Genomic DNA, 17,032 nt, shown 5'->3' with positions numbered 1-17,032 from the left:
GCTGCAGCAAGGCCATCCCACTTTGCGGCAGGCTCTGGTGAAAACCAGCGGCACCTTAGACTCCGCTCTCTGGTCTGGTCCGAATCATCTACCACACAGGTCCAGCGGATCCACTATCATCAGAGTTCCAGTCTATTGAAACATGAGTGTTACAGCCGGATCCCATTCAGGAGAGCGTGCGGGATCCCAGCAGTCGGACCTTCACCGCGATCAGACACTTATCTGCTCTCCTGTGCATAGGGGATAAGTTGTTTTTCGCTGGACTAACCCTTTAAGTGTGGAATCAAATGTGTAAAAGCAGAACTCCAGTAATGGCTAGGGCTGCAGGAAATTTGCTTAAATTTTCATGTCCCATGCATGTGTTATGGCACTTCTGCCAAAAAGTAAATTGAACGCCTGTAGTCTCATGCAATTCTTGGGCTCGGACTGCTTTGGCGGCAGCAAAAAAATGTAAACATATATCCTGCCACCCAAGCCATCACTGGACGTAATGGTCAGCATTGGAGTTGTATCCAATGCCAGGCATTAGACTTGGGTAAGCAATACAGCCAGCATCCACAAATGATGGTGCTATTAGGGTCCTGTGCATACACCATGACTATGTCATACTTATTTTTGTCTATTTTTACAGACAAAAATAATCAATGGCTTTTCCTCAGGATGTACCATTAATCACTGATTGGTGAATGTGAGCTGATCTGTAGTAACCAGGCATGACCACTCAACTGTGTTGAGCCCAGTAAACCCAAAGATCTGACCACTGCGGATCTGCTGAACAGCCGAACCAGTGGGGTAGAGGTTGTCAGCACCTTGCTTATCAGCATCAATCGTTTTTGCCTTGAAAAACCCTTTAACATCAATTTGCATGGATGACCGACCAATAATGATCTTGATGTATTGTTACGTCAACATAGGGCTGGAACTTTGTATTTGAAAAATGATGCTAAAACCAAGATAAAGATATGCAAAGTCATCAGCACAGACTGTGGGACCTAAAAACAATATGTTAGTAAAATTTGGACATACACTTAACAGATGCTCATAAAAATGTGTTGAATCCAGTCTCAAAAAATGGATTTTTCAGATCCTTCACTGATGTGAACATCTGGCTCCGAAAGACTTATATACTACTCTACAGGAGAATAACAGGGTAAAGCAGCTGTCAGGCACCTCTTGGGTCACTTATCTTGGGGAAAACAACAGGATTTTGGGATGACCCACATATTTCCCTTCAAGAACACATGCCCATGGGTAACTTCTGTAGCCATAGGGTTTTAGACTGTCCACTGAATGTCTGTGACTGTTTTTTAAGACTTCCTTATAGACACATCAATAACTAATGGAAATGTAGGGACAGAAATTTGCTTCCCAAGTAAATGGTGGATCCTAGTGTGTATTTTACCTAATATTGGAACAGCCATATAATGTATTATTGTATTATTACCTCTATAAATAGCTCAGATCTAAGTCTAAGGGCCTGAAAAATGGAAACTAACGTTAGTTTTATTCTTTAACATGATGGCGCCGTTTTTATTAGCTGCAATGAACATTAGTTTTGACTTTCTGCAAAGGCAGAACAAGTAGACGATTAAATCTGAGTGTGCCTGTGCGTACTGTATGTGCTTTGCATTATAAGTTTTATTAAGGTAAATGAGGGGACCAGGATACAAAACAATCCTGATACAATAAAAGCTAACGCGTTTCATGGTCAGCCTTGTCCAGCTGTCAGCTATGCGGAGAGGTGATGTGGTAACAGGGATCCAATATGGCAGTAGAAATACTGTTGCTCACTCACTACCTTTCTGCTGTCTCTAAACACGTCCTGAACTTGTATTGAAATGTTCAACAGCTTTTGATGTCTCTGGGGTCAATTTGTTTGCAGATGTTACAAACAAGTTTTCAAAGAAGTTGCCCCCAGTCCCCTCACAGTGTGCGCAGTGAAAACAGGAGAGATTAGAGCGTTCTTGAAAGGATACTGTAGCTGCATAACCGGAGGGGCCATCATTGCTATGCAAATAGAGACTGCGTCTGCAAGAAAATGACTCGAACGCTCACCAAGATTCCCGGCTTCTGAAGGCAATTAACTAACAAGCTGGGGGAAAAAGGGGTTAAATCAGGCATTTCTAATCGAGCACAGTGGTAGGAAATGAGAGAATTGTCCACTAAGTAGTCCTATACCCATCAGTGCCAAAGCATTTCCTTCACGGCTGAACTTAAGTAAGAATAGAAAGAGATTAAAATGAAAATAAGAAGGCATGTAATGGTATTCATATATATTCATTACATCATTGCAAATATCCAAACATGAAGCTGGTGAGAATATCATACGACTTATCCTCACTACATCAATTATAAGAATAAAATTAACTACCTATATTTCTATGGATGCAACTTATTCCTTAGGCAGGGTAACCCTAACCACTATGAGCATAAGAGGGACCTGTGATGGACCCACACTATGACAAATAAGGGCCCTTAGTACAATTAGACCCATGGGTCAACTTCATATAGGGCTGACTTTGGAGTCAGTTACTTGACTTAAAGGGGTACTCTGGGTAGCTAAAATGTATTCACTAATTCTGGGATAGGGGATAAGTGTCTGATTGTATGGGATCCAACTGCTGGGACCCCCATGATATCCTGTATAGGGTTTATTCACTTACCCGTTTTTGCCACACTCTTGTCTCCACTTTCCGAGAGAAACTGAAGTGACGGCCCAGTCAGCATGTCACCAGCTGAGACTATTTTAAAATCTTAATCCTTCCTGTACTTATCATCTGCTGTATGGTACAGAGGAAGTTGTGTAGCTCTTTCAAGTTTGACCAGAGTGCTCTCTGCCACCTCTCTCCATGTCAGGAACTGTCCAGAGCAGAATAGGTTTGCTATAGGGATTTGCTCCTACTTTGGACAGTTCCTGACACAGACAGAGGTGTCAGCAGAGAGCACTGTGGTCAGACTGGAAAGAACTACACAACCTTCCTCTGGAGCATACAGCAGCTGATAAGTACTGAATGACTTTTGATTTTATAAGTAGAAGTCATTTACAAATCTCTCCAAAAGCCCCATTGCAGCAAGATTATCTACCACTATGATACGTATGCCTTGGGTGAGAGGTCTTTGAACTCATCTTGTAACTTGTCTATATGACATTAAAAAAACTATTTTAGAGGCATTTTACCTTTAGGTCCAACATTTTTTGTGCTGAACAATATATGGTATTTTTAAGCTGTAAAAGCTTCCAAGCTGTAATGTTATACTTATAGTCCATTGTATTCATTGACAAGACCTTGTAGGTAAGGCACAGAACATCATAAGCAGCTGCCATGCTGGAGTTCTTGAGCTCTTTGCACAAGGTTACTTAAAGAATAACTCCAGCAGGGGAATATAACATGTCCTGCTGGACCCTTACCTGCCTCCCTCCATTCAATCATCTGATTGAAAAAAACAAAGCCTGGCAACCTATAATCCAGTCCTGTATCACAGCCGACATCTCTCCTTCAATTACCAAGGCTTCCAGCACTGTAATATACGAGACCACACTGGATCTACATAAAGTACTACAGATCCGGTTTGGTGTCACCCTTGGCCCAGTTAGAAAAGGTTTTAACAGGGTTGCCCTTTAAGTGCTCAAAATAGGGAATATAAAACAGTACCTTCCCGATAAGCTCCTTGATGACAGGTGGGAGGGAGAAAAACTGATTTCTGATTGGTTATTAGCTTTTAGCCGACAATAAAAGAAAAGTTTAACTACAAGATTTGCATAGTGAAAATTGCTATTAATTAAATGGATAAATATCACAGGTAGAGCGCAAAGGAACACAAATAATCAGATTAATGAGGAATTGTCTTACCTTATGTAAGGGGTCCATAGGCCTGTGTTAAGTTAAATTAGAAATTACTTAGTGTTACGCCGAGCGCTCCGGGTCCCCGCTCCTCCCCGGAGCGCTCGCTTCACTCCCTCCGCTGCAGCGCTCCGGTCACGTCCTCTGACCCGGGGCGCTGCGATCCTGCTGCCAGCCGGGATGCGATTCGCGATGCGGGTAGCGCCCGCTCGCGATGCGCACCCCGGCTCCCCTACCTGACTCGCTCCCCGTCTGTTCTGTCCCGGCGCGCGCGGCCCCGCTCCCTAGGGCGCGCGCGCGCCGGGTCTCTGCGATTTAAAGGGCCACTGCGCCGCTGATTGGCGCAGTGGTTCCAATTAGGGTTTTCACCTGTGCACTTCCCTATATTACCTCACTTCCCTTGCACTCCCTTGCCGGATCTTGTTGCCTTAGTGCCAGTGAAAGCGTTCCTTGTGTGTTCCTTGCCAGTGTTTCCAGACCTTCTGCCGTTGCCCCTGACTACGATCCTTGCTGCCTGCCCCGACCTTCTGCTACGTCCGACCTTGCTTCTGCCTACTCCCTTGTACCGCGCCTATCTTCAGCAGCCAGAGAGGTGAGCCGTTGCTAGTGGATACGACCTGGTCACTACCGCCGCAGCAAGACCATCCCGCTTTGCGGCGGGCTCTGGTGAAAACCAGTAGTGGCTTAGAACCGGTCCACTAGCACGGTCCACGCCAATCCCTCTCTGGCACAGAGGGTCCACTACCTGCCAGCCGGCATCGTGACAGTAGATCCGGCCATGGATCCCGCTGAAGTTCCTCTGCCAGTTGTCGCTGACCTCACCACGGTGGTCGCCCAGCAGTCACAACAGATAGCGCAACAAGGCCAACAGCTGTCTCAACTGACCGTTATGCTACAACAGTTGCTACCACAGCTTCAGCAGTCATCTCCTCCGCCAGCTCCTGCACCTCCTCCGCAGCGAGTGGCCGCTCCTGGGATACGCTTATCCTTGCCGGATAAATTTGATGGGGACTCTAAGTTTTGCCGTGGCTTTCTTTCCCAATGTTCCCTGCATCTGGAGATGATGTCGGACCTGTTTCCCACTGAAAGGTCTAAGGTGGCTTTCGTAGTCAGTCTTCTGTCCGGAAAAGCCCTGTCATGGGCCACACCGCTTTGGGACCGCAATGACCCCGTCACTGCCTCTGTACACTCCTTCTTCTCGGAAATCCGAAGTGTCTTTGAGGAACCTGCCCGAGCCTCTTCTGCTGAGACTGCCCTGTTGAACCTGGTCCAGGGTAATTCTTCCGTTGGCGAGTATGCCGTACAATTCCGTACACTTGCTTCAGAATTGTCCTGGAATAATGAGGCCCTCTGCGCGACCTTCAAAAAAGGCCTATCCAGCAACATTAAAGATGTTCTGGCCGCACGAGAAATTCCTGCTAATCTACATGAACTTATTCACCTAGCCACTCGCATTGACATGCGTTTTTCTGAAAGGCGTCAGGAACTCCGCCAAGATATGGACTCTGTTCGCACGAGGCGTTTCGTCTCCTCGGCTCCTCTCTCCTCTGGTCCCCTGCAATCTGTTCCTGTGCCTCCCGCCGTGGAGGCTATGCAGGTCGACCGGTCTCGCCTGACACCTCAAGAGAGGACACAACGCCGTATGGAGAACCTCTGCCTGTACTGTGCTAGTACCGAACACTTCCTGAGGGATTGTCCTATCCGTCCTCCCCGCCTGGAAAGACGTACGCTGACTCCGCACAAGGGTGAGACAGTCCTTGATGTCTACTCTGCTTCTCCACGTCTTACTGTGCCTGTGCGGATGTCTGCCTCTGCCTTCTCCTTCTCTACAGTGGCCTTCTTGGACTCTGGATCTGCAGGAAATTTTATTTTGGCCTCTCTCGTCAACAGGTTCAACATCCCAGTGACCAGTCTCGCCAGACCCCTCTACATCAATTGTGTAAATAATGAAAGATTGGACTGTACCATACGTTTCCGCACGGAGCCCCTTCTTATGAGCATCGGATCTCATCATGAGAGGATTGAACTTTTGGTCCTTCCCAATTGCACCTCGGAGATTCTCCTTGGACTTCCCTGGCTTCAACTTCATTCCCCAACCCTGGATTGGTCCACTGGGGAGATCAAGAGTTGGGGGTCCTCTTGTTCCAAGAAATGTCTAAAACCGGTTCCCAGTAACCCTTGCCGTAACTCTGTGGTTCCTCCAGTAACCGGTCTCCCTAAGGCCTATATGGACTTCGCGGATGTTTTCTGCAAAAAACAAGCTGAGACTCTACCTCCTCACAGGCCTTATGATTGCCCTATCGACCTCCTCCCGGGTACTACTCCACCCCGGGGCAGAATTTATCCTCTCTCTGCCCCAGAGACTCTTGCCATGTCCGAATACGTCCAGGAGAATCTAAAAAAGGGCTTTATCCGTAAATCCTCCTCTCCTGCCGGAGCCGGATTTTTCTTTGTGTCCAAAAAAGATGGCTCCCTACGTCCTTGCATTGACTACCGCGGTCTTAATAAAATCACGGTTAAGAACCGCTACCCCTTACCCCTCATCTCTGAACTCTTTGATCGCCTCCAAGGTGCCCACATCTTCACTAAATTGGACTTAAGAGGCGCCTATAACCTCATCCGCATCAGAGAGGGGGACGAGTGGAAAACGGCATTTAACACCAGAGATGGACACTTTGAGTATCTGGTCATGCCCTTTGGACTGTGCAATGCCCCTGCCGTCTTCCAAGACTTTGTCAATGAAATTTTTCGTGATCTGTTATACTCCTGTGTTGTGGTATATCTGGACGATATCCTAATTTTTTCTGCCAATCTAGAAGAACACCGCCAGCATGTCCGTATGGTTCTTCAGAGACTTCGTGACAACCAACTCTATGCCAAAATTGAGAAATGTCTGTTTGAATGCCAATCTCTTCCTTTTCTAGGATATTTGGTCTCTGGCCAGGGACTACAGATGGATCCAGACAAACTCTCTGCCGTCTTAAATTGGCCACGCCCCTCCGGACTCCGTGCTATCCAACGCTTTTTGGGGTTCGCCAATTATTACAGGCAATTTATTCCACATTTTTCTACCATTGTGGCTCCTATCGTGGCTTTAACCAAAAAAAATGCTGATCCCAAGTCCTGGCCTCCTCAAGCAGAAGACTCCTTTAAACGACTCAAGTCTGCCTTTTCTTCGGCTCCCGTGCTCTCCAGACCTGACCCTTCCAAACCCTTCCTATTGGAGGTTGATGCCTCCTCAGTAGGAGCTGGAGCTGTTCTTCTACAAAAAAATTCTTCCGGGCATGCTGTCACTTGTGGTTTTTTCTCTAGGACCTTCTCTCCAGCGGAGAGGAACTACTCCATCGGGGATCGAGAGCTTCTAGCCATTAAATTAGCACTTGAGGAATGGAGGCATCTGCTGGAGGGATCAAGATTTCCTGTTATTATCTACACCGACCACAAGAACCTCTCCTACCTCCAGTCGGCCCAACGGCTGAATCCTCGCCAGGCCCGGTGGTCTCTGTTCTTTGCCCGATTTAATTTTGAGATTCACTTTCGTCCTGCCGATAAGAACATTAGGGCCGATGCTCTCTCTCGTTCCTCGGATGCCTCAGAAGTTGATCTCCCTCCGCAACACATCATTCCACCTGACTGCCTGATCTCCACTTCTCCTGCCTCCATCAGGCAGACTCCTCCAGGAAAGACCTTTGTTTCTCCACGCCAACGCCTCGGAATCCTCAAATGGGGTCACTCCTCCCATCTCGCAGGTCATGCGGGCATCAAGAAATCTGTGCAACTCATCTCCCGCTTCTATTGGTGGCCGACTCTGGAGACGGATGTTGGGGACTTTGTGCGAGCCTGCACTATCTGTGCCCGGGATAAGACTCCTCGCCAGAAGCCCGCTGGTTTTCTTCATCCTCTGCCTGTCCCCGAACAGCCTTGGTCTCTGATTGGTATGGATTTTATTACTGATTTACCCCCTTCCCGTGGCAACACCGTTATTTGGGTGGTCGTTGATCGATTCTCCAAAATGGCACATTTCATCCCTCTTCCTGGTCTTCCTTCTGCGCCTCAGTTGGCTAAACAATTTTTTGTACACATTTTTCGTCTTCACGGGTTGCCTACGCAGATTGTCTCGGATAGAGGGGTCCAATTCGTGTCTAAATTCTGGAGAGCTCTCTGTAAACAACTCAAGATTAAATTAAATTTTTCCTCTGCATATCATCCCCAGTCCAATGGACAAGTAGAAAGAATTAACCAGATCCTGGGTGATTATTTGCGACATTTTGTTTCCTCCCGCCAGGATGACTGGGCAGATCTCCTTCCATGGGCCGAATTCTCGTATAACTTCAGGGTCTCTGAATCTTCCTCCAAATCCCCATTTTTCGTGGTGTACGGCCGTCACCCTCTTCCCCCCCTCCCTACCCCCTTGCCCTCTGGTCTGCCCGCTGTGGATGAAATTTCTCGTGACCTTTCCATTATATGGAGAGAGACCCAAAATTCTCTCTTACAGGCTTCTTCACGCATGAAGAGGTTCGCGGATAAGAAAAGAAGAGCTCCCCCCGTTTTTTCCCCTGGAGACAAGGTATGGCTCTCCGCTAAATATGTCCGCTTCCGTGTCCCTAGCTACAAGTTGGGACCACGCTATCTTGGTCCTTTCAAAATTCTGTGTCAAATTAATCCTGTCTCTTATAAACTTCTTCTTCCTCCTTCTCTTCGTATCCCTAATGCCTTTCACGTCTCTCTTCTCAAACCACTCATCCTCAACCGTTTTTCTCCCAAATCTGTTCCTCCCACTCCTGTTTCCGGCTCCTCGGACGTCTTCTCGGTCAAGGAAATTTTGGCTGCCAAAAAGGTCAGAGGGAAAAATTTTTTTTTAGTAGACTGGGAGGGTTGTGGTCCTGAAGAGAGATCCTGGGAACCTGAGGACAACATCCTTGACAAAAGTCTGCTCCTCAGGTTCTCAGGCTCCAAGAAGAGGGGGAGACCCAAGGGGGGGGGTACTGTTACGCCGAGCGCTCCGGGTCCCCGCTCCTCCCCGGAGCGCTCGCTTCACTCCCTCCGCTGCAGCGCTCCGGTCACGTCCTCTGACCCGGGGCGCTGCGATCCTGCTGCCAGCCGGGATGCGATTCGCGATGCGGGTAGCGCCCGCTCGCGATGCGCACCCCGGCTCCCCTACCTGACTCGCTCCCCGTCTGTTCTGTCCCGGCGCGCGCGGCCCCGCTCCCTAGGGCGCGCGCGCGCCGGGTCTCTGCGATTTAAAGGGCCACTGCGCCGCTGATTGGCGCAGTGGTTCCAATTAGGGTTTTCACCTGTGCACTTCCCTATATTACCTCACTTCCCTTGCACTCCCTTGCCGGATCTTGTTGCCTTAGTGCCAGTGAAAGCGTTCCTTGTGTGTTCCTTGCCAGTGTTTCCAGACCTTCTGCCGTTGCCCCTGACTACGATCCTTGCTGCCTGCCCCGACCTTCTGCTACGTCCGACCTTGCTTCTGCCTACTCCCTTGTACCGCGCCTATCTTCAGCAGCCAGAGAGGTGAGCCGTTGCTAGTGGATACGACCTGGTCACTACCGCCGCAGCAAGACCATCCCGCTTTGCGGCGGGCTCTGGTGAAAACCAGTAGTGGCTTAGAACCGGTCCACTAGCACGGTCCACGCCAATCCCTCTCTGGCACAGAGGGTCCACTACCTGCCAGCCGGCATCGTGACACTTAGGCTGTTAGTTCTCTAAATATCTAATCCGCAATACATTGTACTCAACTGTTATTGGATTAGAGTTAAAGGGAATCTCAACAGAAAATAGATTTGTGGAGAAAAAAGTACAGCCTAGAAAATACTTCTATAAAGCTGACGATGCGCACAGAAGTGTCAGCTGAACCTATGGATTTTGGTGGCAATGGCGGACTATCTGATGTGTGCATTGTCTCTAGACTCTTTCCGATGCCAGATATCAGAAGACAGAATGATCTTGCGTGTTACATAGTTACATAGTTAGTATGGTCAAAAAAAGACATTCATCCATCTAGACATACATCCATGTTGGTTTTGAATTTTTTTTACTTAGGAAGATCAAGCCTGGCCAATGGAAAACAGTAGGTTGACTCATAGAGTTACTTAAATCCAGTACCCTTCTCTGGCCTTGCACTAGAACTGGATCAAGCTTCTCAACAGATAGTACCCTATGACAAAGTTACATGGTGCGTCCATCAAGTGCAACCAAAATATTAGTCCTTATGGTATGTAACTGCTTGGCAATTCCTTTATGGGTCAACTTAAGGTACGAGGACATACAGATGTGTTCTTTCTTAACTTATAGCTATACTTAAGTTATCCTAAGATGTAGGATAAGACATTTCCAGCTTCTCACAACATGATTTGGTGACACTCTCTCACTAGGTATATACATTGTATGTGTCTATATTTTGACATCCAGTAAGTGTTATGTAAATGAAGACCGTTGGAAGCTCTAATAGCATGTTGGGATATTGTATTGAATTAGTTTTATGAGCAATTGTAATCCTTAAGGGGTTGTCAGGGTATTATAAACATATCCCCTATCCACAAGTCACAAGATAGGGAATAAGTGTCTGATCATCGGGGTTTGACTGCTAGGACTTGCGATCTCCAGAACAGGGCCCTGGCACACCCTCTGAGTGGCCTTGTCCCCCCATCTTTTGAGGTGGGTCTCAGCAATGATGGCCTGCTAAACCAATCACTGATCATTGGCCTCAGTGATGTCCCACCTCAGTCGAAGGCCGAAGCAATAAGGGGTAAGAGATGGGGCCCGTTCTGAAGATCACGAGAAGTCCCAGCATCTGTGGATAGGAGATACATTTTCAATACCAGGAAACCCCTTTAACTAAACTAAAGGAAAGGTAAGACTAAACTGGCCGAGCATGGAGACACAATGGACTTGGGCAAAGTGGCAAGTGTTTGGCCAAATTCTACTGAACGCATCATACACACATAGTTTCAAACAACCACAGTTGACAAAATCCATCTTAGTAAATCACAATTTTGGGGAGACAATAGTCTGCCACTGCCCTTGAGAACCATCTCATATAATCCAAATGAGCATCATCCAGAATAGTCATTATTAGCCATTTTGGGTGATTTTTATCTTGGGCACATCTGCTAGAATCCTTTGTTCTCACACAGGGACTGAAGGTGATTTTACCAGTGTAGATATATATATGCACGACAATCCTCTAACAAGACAAATGAATGGCTATGAGAGTCTGGGCATTTACCGGGATGAGAAGCTCAGCGCTGTCCTGGAAGCATGTTGGGAAGAAAAGCTTTCTTACTAAAGAAAGTGCTCCATTAATTGGAAGTGACAGGAAGAAAATGATCTGGCTGAATGCTTTGATAAGCAATCAAGACTTAATAGATCAGGAAATATAATTGCTTACTTAATCATGCCTGGAGAGGGGCTACTTTATGTGTTGTAAACACGGAGAGAATAATCCGCTGGCAAGGCCAGCTGCCATTCTCAATATCCACGTGGCAAGTGTTGATTCCTTGTGACTTAGAAGGTGAAGGAGAAAAGCACAGTCTACAAATTACTAACATTAGACTTGTTTAGGCACCATGAGACGTGCATGTATTCAGAAGTACACCACTTAGTATTGGCCTCTCATGTGTGACCACCACTGGCAACCAGTGAAGCCAGTTTTGGGCAGAACTCAAAGTTGACATTCTGTATCAACCATCAAGTCAAAAAGTATATTATGCTTAATACAGTCAATAACACTTGGTTTCTAAATTTACACCTCATCATCTAAGAATGTGCCAGTGGCTTATATTGTTTGATAAATTTGACACATCTTGAAATACTGCTGTCTAACTTTATACCATATGTAATTTGGCTTAATTTTAGCCAAAAGTTTGGTACACTTCATAATGCATGGTGTCGCATCTGAACCAAGCCCAGTTTCTGATAAGCCATATCATTTTACAAGGGGGAGATTTATCAAAAAATGTCCAGAGGAAAAGTTGCTGAGTTTCCTATAGCAACCAATCAGATTGCTTCTTTAATTTTTCATAAGCCTTTTCAAAAATGAAGGAAGCGATCTGATTGGTTGCTATGGACAACTCAGCAACTTTTCTTCTGGACAGGTTTTGATAAATCTCCCCTTACGTGCACTGTTGGATTAGGCCCAAACAATATCGAAAGCACATAAATAACTTGACATTTATGCAACTGTTGCTTTTTGATGCAAATAAAGCTAGAACTACTGCACATTTGGAATGTTAAAGGGGTTACCCATGTTTACATTTTTTTTAAAGGCCCCAAATGTAGTTAAACAACAAACTATTACTTACTTCCTCCTCTGATCCTGCGCTGATTTCCCGTTCAGCCTCCAGTCGGAACTCCGATGTATCTTTAGGATGGGAGCTATGATGTCAGAAGTACAGAGCATGAACACCTAAGCCATCGATTGTCTGTGGCAATCAGGTGAGGTCTGCTCTTAAAGTAACACCAGAGGGCCAACGGGTCTAAACAGAGGATCAGTGCGGAATCGGAGGGTGAGGTAAGTAACAGTTTGTTGTTTTACCATATCTTTTTAGATATGTTTTTAAAACATGGATTGTTTCTTAAATCTGCATCAATAAGGATAACCCCTTAAATCTGCATCAATATAGATATTGTCGTGGTACATCCTGTTTACCCCATCAGGCTCTTTCATCCGTCTTTGAGCTTTAAAAAGAATAGATCAATATCCCCTTAAAGGGGTACTCTGCTGCCCCATTGTTCAGAACATTTTGTTCCGAACGCTTGGAGCCGGTGGTAGGGGTTGTGACGTTACGACCACGCCCCTCATGAAGTCACGCCACTCCTCCTCCCATAGACTTGCATGGAGGGGGCGTGGTGAGATGTCACAAGGGGTGTGGTCGTGACGTCCCAACCCTGCCGCTGGCACCCAGCATTTTAAACTGCACAGAGCTTACGGGGGTCCCATCTCCGGGACCCCCACTATCAGACATTTTATCTCCTATCCTTTGGATAGGGGATAAGATGTCTAGGGACGGGGTACCCCTTTAAATCTGCATCAATATGGATATCTCCTTAAATCTGCATAAATATCTCAGTCCCCATATACATGAAGATGGTTGGATTGAAGGAGTCTGTGTTGCAAGAAGGCAATATTTAGCTTCTTACTTCACGTTGTGCCTATTATGACAGAAGGTCCTACAAAGCACAATCTTCCCTTAGTCAAGTGAAAGGGTCCCGGCAATTCTTTCAGTAAAGAGATGACCTCTTGCCGAAAAATGCACTCATTTACTGATGATCTTGTGCATCCTTGACATGACCTTCTGACTGGTGAGATGACATACCAATAGATAGCAATGAACAAGAAAAATCTAAAATGTTTTCGCATAATTTATCTAAAGCAATTTCATAGGCGGAGCCTCTGCATGTGCTCTATGCGTGGGGGGGGGGGTTTGGGGGGAAGCTTGCAACCATCTTAAATTTCCGTCCTTGCTAAATGTGTGAAACAATGTAAATTGATCTGTATTAAATCATTCAATTTTCTATGGAATATTATACAGCAAAAATTCTCCGTACCGGCGGCATAGTGGTGAATACGGAACCATGTCTGTTCTAGGAGATTGGGTTCATTCTCACTCTACAAAGATCAGTGCATCCTAATTTCCAGACACTAGAGAACGGCGATATTTCCTTATAAAATAGAATACAGTGGAAGGTTCTCAGTGAAATTTATGGCTATTATGAAAATGGTAAAGCACAAACCGTTTGTCATCCCTTGTCTTCCTCAATGAGCTGAGATTCATCTTTAACTGCCTGGCGACAAGGGTTTTGATTTAACAAGACTCTTCAGCAAACATGGGATTTAAGGACAAGCCGCACAATGCAGAATATTATCCTTTACCACTTCTGCCTAGAAAGCGGCACCCTCCACAGGGACACCTAGGAGGCCATTTATGAAAGCTGGTGCTCAGGTAATAATGTAGAACATTTTGTCTTGTAAACTGTTCTTTAAAATGATAGACCTAAGTCTGAGAGAATGCCGAAAGATTTATGTTAGTTTTTTTTATCAACTTTTAACATTAACCCCTTGGTAAATCTGCATCCTATATAAATGCCAATACATAGCTCCCAGCATTGTACATTTGCATTGTAGTCACTGTGGGGGCACAGTGATGATCCATAGGGGGGTCGGATAAGATTGACACTCTGGCCCTCCAGCAGTGGTTGGTATCAGAGTTTAACCCTGATAGCAATGGCTGCATCACAATACAGGGTGGGGGGTGTCTCCTTTTTCCCTGTTTGGCAGCCCTGGTGATGATGTTAAGTGACAGCCCTGGCCCCTATTTCTGTTCTTGAATTAAAGGGGTACTCCGTCCCTAGACATCTTATCCCCTATCCAGCTGGGGACCCCCACGATCTCGGCAGCAGCACCCCAGACATCTGATGCACGGAGAGAACTTTGCTCTGTGCCGGATGATTGGAGATGTGGGGCGGAGGCTCTTGTCATCACGGTCAGACCCCACTCGTGATGTCACGGCCATGCCCCCTCAATGCAAGTCTAAGGGAGGGGGCATGACAGCCTCTGGCACTCCGGCGCTGCACCCGACGCTCTAAACAAACGCCGGGTGCAGCAGTGAGATAGTGGGGGTCCCCAGCAGCGGGACCCCCACATTCAGACATCTTATCCCCTATTCTTTTGATAGGGGATAAGATGCCTTGGGGCTGAGTACCCCTTTAACTCCTGTTAGAGTATATCTAAAAGCTATTTTTTTTTTTAAGTTATAAAAACGAAAAATAGGTATTGTATATACCCCCTAATTATTACAAGTTGTAAAATTAAAATAAAAAATTTAAGTTATCAGGAAAACTAATAATAATAAATAAATAAAATATTAATTAATATAAATAAATAAATAAAATGATGAACACTGTCTGCGGTTAGTTTAAATGTTTGTTAATATAACCCAACATACTTGTGTAGACGTATTAAGCGCATGTTGAATTGTTCATGGATCAGCAGCTGCGACTGCTACATGTCTGCTCATTTGCTGTTTGCTTTTGGAAAACAATAAAAATATATTTGACAAAAATAAATAAATATAATACAATGAAATAAAAAAAAATAAAAAAAAAAAACAATTGCCACAGTTTATTTTTATTTATTGGTTTTTGCCTATAAAAATTGATAGAAATTCAATTTAAGGGCAAGATTTACTAAGACCGGAATTTTGTATGGCCGTCTGATGTAGAACTCCATCCATGTTGGCTGCACAGGATTTACTAAGAAATGTCAGTCTCAGAATTCTATAGTGTAGACATGCATTAGAACCTTAACCTATTTGCCATTATAAAGTGTAATAAATATGGTGTGAGCAGTGGCCACGCCCCCTTCACATCAAGCTCCCCCCATTCCCATCCACTTAGCATTTCCAGAAAATAATTTGTGCATTTTTTTTTTGGCTCTATCTGGGAGTTTGCACAAGAACATTGAAACGTTTTCAAAGTTAAAAATGCCCCCCTAAATTTCACATACTAAAAGAATATAGAAAATAGAATGTAGTCACATGTAGTATTGCCTAAGAAGAAAAGGGGTTAAAAATTGAATTGAATTGAATTGGTGCTATTTGTAGCTTGAGAAATGAGGTTTCTAGTGATACTGCAATTTTACTAGCCAACTTGTGCATCCATTGGTCACCAAGGTGTAGGCATCATTTTGCGTGCAATAACAAGTTATAATGTAGGATTGTAACTCAAGGCTACAGTCCTACTGCAAGAATGCATCAAGGAACAAAATAAATGATCTTTATATGAAACATTTCAGAAGGTAGGTGCACAGGAGGCCTTCTCACTAACATCTTGTGGAAGGTGTACTCTTGCAATAATTCAGAATAATTATTAGTCATAAATACAGTCAATTTCATGCATGTAGATAAATGCACTGGCATCTCAGTGGTTAAATCTAGTTGCCATGGAGTCACACTTGTAAATATTAATATGGATAAGAGCAGTAAAGCGTCACTTGTTTCCGACGATAAATAAAAAAAAAGGATAAATAAACTGTCGTCCCAAAAAGTTCACCATGTACATTCAGTAAAATGTCACTCTCTGATGGAATTCATAAAAGTAATCCAATATATGGAAAATGGAAAGAACGATTTCGAATTTTACAGCAGTTACAAAATAAAATTGAAGCCGTGATATGCTTCATTGGAAACAGAAGTGGTTATATATCAAATACTTTAAATCCTTAACTTTTCTTTGTTTAAAGAAGCACGCTGGGATATTTTTTTTGCTTATATAGTGCACCACAGGCTAATATTAGAGAACAATGTACAGATTCTTGTGTATGCCTTGTGTATACCTGTTTTAGCTGATGTACCAGGCATGGGATAGACTACTTTTTGGATGTAAATTTGTCATTAAAGTGTTTTTTTTTTTTTTTGTGCTGCTTACATTTTACCACAAATCCTTTGGTGAGGGTGTGGCATTTGATCATTGCACCTAGTCATCTAATCTGGATGCTAGTACTGGAGGTCACCCAGGTAAACTTATTAGACCCGTAAGTGGGTGAGGGTCAGTTCTGATGTGCATTCTGCTGTGGCATCCCAGTCATCCCATGTACAGAGTAAATTCCGCTACGTGCCGGATGACTGGCGACTACAGCCGCCACGCCACCCCCATTCATGTCTATGGGAGGAGGCGTGACAGCTATGTAAGTATTTAGGCTTTGTTCACATACTGAGTTTTTACAGAATTCTTGCCATGTTTTTACTGTACTTTGCAGCAATTTTTCTAAATCCGAATTGCAGTAAAATGACCCATTTAGCTAATTTTTTGCCACGATTTTGGGAAAATCACATTAAAAAGTTGGAAAAAATATCAAGAAAAGCTACATGTGAATACAGCCTCTGTAGAGGAGTAAACTATAAATCTCATAGCAGTAGTATACAGATCTGGTAGGGGAGGGGGATCTAGTAGATGATAGTAGTTTACAGGAAGTCAGCTGACCCAGGATCGGATTGCTTTTGTCTTAAAAAGCACAGTAACACATGGTGATCACATGATCAAGTTAGAGTATTGAAACACACAGATGCAGCTTTGCTGTAATAAAACAAATGACGCTGTATGAAGGTGATGTATGAGGTGCGGGTGAATGATTTGGCCAAAAACGATTTTCTTTAATTTTTTTATTTCACTGCCCTATGAAAGAGATG

General features: G+C 44.8%; 1 protein-coding gene and 1 long non-coding RNA gene across 5 annotated transcripts in view; one reads left to right on the top strand and one right to left on the bottom strand.

Moving 5' to 3' along the window:
- Positions 1 to 12,193, bottom strand: part of LOC130368100 (uncharacterized) — an 82,992-nt gene extending 70,799 nt beyond the window's left edge. The window contains exon 1 of the long non-coding RNA XR_008892286.1: positions 12,149 to 12,193. This is a non-coding gene — a long non-coding RNA (uncharacterized LOC130368100). The remainder of the gene's footprint in view (positions 1 to 12,148) is intronic.
- Positions 1 to 17,032, top strand: part of LRRTM4 (leucine rich repeat transmembrane neuronal 4) — a 681,074-nt gene that overhangs the window by 559,841 nt on the left and 104,201 nt on the right. The window lies entirely within an intron of this gene.

This window comes from Hyla sarda, chromosome 4, assembly GCF_029499605.1.
Source record: "Hyla sarda isolate aHylSar1 chromosome 4, aHylSar1.hap1, whole genome shotgun sequence".
Lineage (NCBI taxonomy): Eukaryota > Metazoa > Chordata > Amphibia > Anura > Hylidae > Hyla > Hyla sarda.
The sequence above is the reverse complement of the archived record's forward strand: the minus strand, read 5'-3'. Positions and strand labels throughout refer to the sequence as shown.